Raw genomic sequence first — 3,971 nt, 5'->3', positions numbered from 1 at the left:
TTTACACTGGTGTAGCAAAGCCAGATTTGGCCCATAACATGTAGTCTCAGGTGGTGACCGTACTGGAACATTTTAAGCACATACTGCAGGCAGCCAGCGATGGTCCAAAGGCAGCAGCTCCCTGTAGTCTAACTTTAGCATCAGCTCCATGTGGCTTAGCACCTGCCTATGGCAGAGACTGCCTCTGACCCTGTCCACTACCACACCACGTGCTCTGACAGGGTTTCTTACTGACATGCCCTAGTTTTACGTGCCTGAGGATAGCAGCAAGCCTGTAAATCGGAGGGTTCCCACCTCTGGCACTTACTCTCTATAGAAGCATCACAGCCTGCTTACTGGCCATCAGAGCACAAGATAACAAAGCTCCTGGTTTTAGGCCAAGAATTTGCATGATTGGGTGTAAACCTCACAATCGCTCCCGCGCTATGGTGAGCATGAGTGGTTAACAGAAGGAGGTAGAGATTACTGTTTGCCCCTATGAGCAATCACAGATGTCATCTATCAAGCTCCTAACTGCCCAAAAAATAAGGACATAACACATTCCTATATAAGCCACACACCTGATGCAATTAGTTTCCTTCAACACTGACCATTCCTCTCCACATGTTATAACTCCCCCCACACACATGCCCACCCACACACCTTTCCTACTAAAATAAATCCTATAGATGGGGCAAATCTTAGACAGAGCTGGTTACCTCTTCCTCCCTCACCAAAAACCTGCATATAATAACCTAGACCCCAATCATGTGAAGACACACTTCTCTTCATTGCCAGCAGTCCCACGGATTTCTAGGGGACCAGAGAATAACCCACAAAAGAACTCTGTTTTTCCTATCATGGAATGACAGCAGGCTGCTAAAACTTCTGGGATTTGAACCTGTCCTTCCAGAAAGCAGAGCTGCTTTCATTCTACTATATAGACAACTAAGTTGCTGAATCAGAACAGCTTCTTCATTTCTCTTATTGATACATCATGCAAAAGTAGGGCTATTTTATACAAACTAAAAATAATGTATTGCTGGTTCCTACAGGGCCAACCGTTCTATCATCCACTGTATCAAGGATCTGTTATTTAAACTAAATTTACAGGCTTATGTGGTTACTTAATGTGTTATGATCATGAGAAGATTAATAGCAGCATTTAGTAAATCGCCTGAACTCCTGCACCTTTGCTGTGTGGGAAACAAAGTGTTTTTTCACTCCTAAAAGCTTTAGACGTAAATTTTTTTTCTATTTTTGTTATAAGCTCTTCAGGCCAGATAATGTTTTTCCATTTATGAGACACCTACCTAGCATGCTATGAATAGTCATCCCTGGATAACAGTTCAAGCTTAAAGGAGAGCTAGGTACCATGCTTACACTAGGTCATCCCATTGGCCTTGCCTCAGATCTATCAGAACCACTGCAGACGGACATGGCGAGCCCTTTCTGGATCCTTTACCTCATCTAGGAGGTGGTCGTAAACTTAAAAGCCATCCAACACAACGGCAATCCTGAGTCTCATCATCATTAGCGATCCCTCGATTCGATGATCTCTACCATGGATTTACATACAGGTCCTGAGATGACTCAGGAGTCTGATCCTGGAACCACAGATCTGCCTGCAGTAGTCCTGCATCTAATTAGGTGACAATGGATATTTTAGGATTCCATGATGGAAGATGATCATGATTAACTTGCACTCCCCTTCAAGTCAGAGATGCTATTTAAGGGCTTGTGCAATTCTAAGAAACTAGCCTCTTTCCTCGTGCCTGATCATTCTCTTGCTGCTCTCTAGGGGCTGGAACTGTTAGCAGAGCCTTTAGGGAAACAGTGGTGTAGCTTCTCATGAGCTGCAAAATTCAAAAGAGTTTTCTAGGGTTAGAAACAGCCATGTTTAAAAACAAAGTAAGAATCAATTATTCTGAGTCCTCTGGTTGTTTTCCTGTAGACAAGTCTGTGCTGAATTGGCTTAGTTTGCAGAATAATATAAATAATTCCAGGAACCAGAGAACAACTTAGGGAGCTGTGACTCCATCCTCTTTTCTATTAAGTCCCTCCTGAAAACTCACCTTTTGCATTCTCTCCACAGAGAAGCAGTCGTCAAACACGAGGGCTGAAATCTCAAAAATCCAGATACAGAGATCATGGAATTACCAAGAAATGTGCTAAGAGCACTCTGAATTGTCCAACCTAATGTACACTTTGTGGATACTGCAGAATTACACACAAGGCACAAGTGTCTCCTGGCCTGCTGACTGGTGATCTGTTTCATACAATGGGTACTATATTGGAAAGTTTTCTTAGAAGAAAACTACTTTTCTCAGACTAACTTTGCATTTCTGTAACACCTTTCAACCAAGGATCTTCAAAGCATTCACACAAAGGATAATCAAGACTGGAAATAAAAACAAAAAAACACACCAAAAACAGACTGTGTCTATACTACACCTAGCACAACAGGGCTTCAATCCTGATTTGCAGGGGAGGAGGGAGAAAGGAGGTTTCAGCACTGCAAACAATTAAAAAAAAAAAACAAGACAGGATTGTTCTATGGAAGCATACAGGAAAACAAACATTCCCTGTCAGATGCTATTGTTTTTAATATAGATGTGAGAGATTAACTATATTACATTCCTAAGGTAAATAGTTAATACATCATAACTTGCCAATTGCCAAGACACACCCCTTATCTTGTGGTTGAGGTGGGGGTACATGGTCTCATGTACTGGTGACCCCTGTTGCACAGCAAACCTAGAAGTGTGACATCCTCCCTCTTAAAAATTAAAGACTTTTTTTGTATTTAACACTTATAAATGCTGGAAGCAAAGTGGGATTTGTGGGTGGAGGATGATAGCTCACAACCCCCATGTAATAACCTTGTGACCCCGAGGGGTCAGGACCCTCAGTTTGAGAACCCCTGCACTAAACTGAATTATAGCCCCTCTACACAGGGTGGACGTTTGTGCTAATCTGTGTTACATTAATGTAACGTTCATGGAATTATGAACTCCTTGAGCTTTGATTTAATGTGCCTTCCTTTTCTCAAAGCAGTAGGCAGAGGCATTTTATTGCTGAAGTCATTGAGTACAACACTTCTTACCTTATTAGCACATTCACTGTTCAGTCACTCTCTGCTACCCTATTGGGTTTGTGCAATGCTCCTGCCACACCGTAAATAACTGGAGATTTGTCTAAATTGATGGCAGCCACATGGCCTAAATGCAAAGAGCCAATGTCTGAACAAGTCGGAAGCCAAGTTACCATGTGCGCAGAGCTAGTGGTCAGGAGTTTGACTGATAGTGATAACACAGCCTACTGAGTAATATGAAGTAAGGAGGTGCAAATATTTATTTGAATATATTTAATGAGAGGAAAAAGTGTACCAAGAGACTGCAAAGCACAGACATCTGGTAAAAAGACACCGGCTACGTCTAGTACAAACCCACCCAGACCCCATTGATACGTATTGAGGCAGCTAGCCCATGCTACTGTGGTGATGCTACTTTAGCACACTACTCCCAGGGGAACTAACATGAGTAGGGCTACTCGAGCTGGGAATCACAACCCCAGCTCCAAGCACACACATAGCCAGTTTCACCCCTAGGTCGCAAGTTCAAATCTGGCGAAGTGTAGCACTTAATACATACTTTTAGCCAGCAATAAAAGTGGTTTTGTTTAGAAACTAACAAAACCAAACTTAAAAAAGGACGTTAAGGAAATTTACTCTCAAGTCCAAGAATGTATATGCAAATATAACCCCTGTGAAAAAGACCTTACATGGAGTAAAAGACACCTTTTACTGAAGCAGTTCCTCTTTGTGCTAGCCCATAATAGGGCCCTCTATTGTGGCAACAGTGACAGAGAAAGCAGGCTTGGTAGATAAATGTATTCCTTGAAATACGTGTACACAGCTGCATGAAATTTTGTAAATTAATTTTAACTTCCACAGAAAATTTAGGGGGAAAAAAACCCCCAAAACCACACGT

This window comes from Gopherus flavomarginatus, chromosome 22 (genome assembly GCF_025201925.1).
Source record: "Gopherus flavomarginatus isolate rGopFla2 chromosome 22, rGopFla2.mat.asm, whole genome shotgun sequence".
Taxonomy (NCBI): Eukaryota; Metazoa; Chordata; order Testudines; family Testudinidae; genus Gopherus; species Gopherus flavomarginatus.
The sequence above is the reverse complement of the archived record's forward strand: the minus strand, read 5'-3'. Positions refer to the sequence as shown.